This window comes from Cynara cardunculus, unplaced genomic scaffold (genome assembly GCF_001531365.2).
Source record: "Cynara cardunculus var. scolymus isolate 2C unplaced genomic scaffold, CcrdV1 Un_Scaffold_3702, whole genome shotgun sequence".
NCBI classification, from domain to species: Eukaryota; Viridiplantae; Streptophyta; class Magnoliopsida; order Asterales; family Asteraceae; genus Cynara; species Cynara cardunculus.
Genome location: NW_020201583.1, coordinates 25820 through 26384, shown reverse-complemented (window position 1 = coordinate 26384; position 565 = coordinate 25820).

The window sequence follows — 565 nt, the reverse complement described above, 5'->3', positions numbered from 1 at the left end:
GCCCAAAATGGTAAAACCCAACTGTAACTGAAACTGGCCTTCGGCCTAAAAGAATTTTCATAAGCTCACTATTTAGTACTACAATATTGTTGTAGCTTTGAATCAACAACCAATTATTCCTCCAAGAAACTATAGTATTATCCAGATCTACAAGAGTTAAATTTAAGGGAAAAGTTTAAAAAAACCCAACGGATTTTAGTGTTTGGAATGATTAGGTCCTTGGACAATTTTTTGGAACAAATAAATCATTGCATATTTCAAAACATGTTAAATAACTCATTGGACTTTCTAAAACATGTTAGATACATTCTTATAACCTATACAACTGGTTAATATGGTAAAATAATGAAAAAAGTCTGAAAAAAAGCCAATGGACTTTCATATTTTGAACGATTAAGTCCTTAAACATTTTTTGAACCAAAAGAGTACTTAGATCTATAAAATAAACAAATATACCAAAAAATTACTTACATTTACGAAAAAGTACTTACATTTAAAAAAAAAAATTATTGATAAATTTTATTTTAATTAAAAATAAAATATATTCTATAGTGATTTTTCAAAT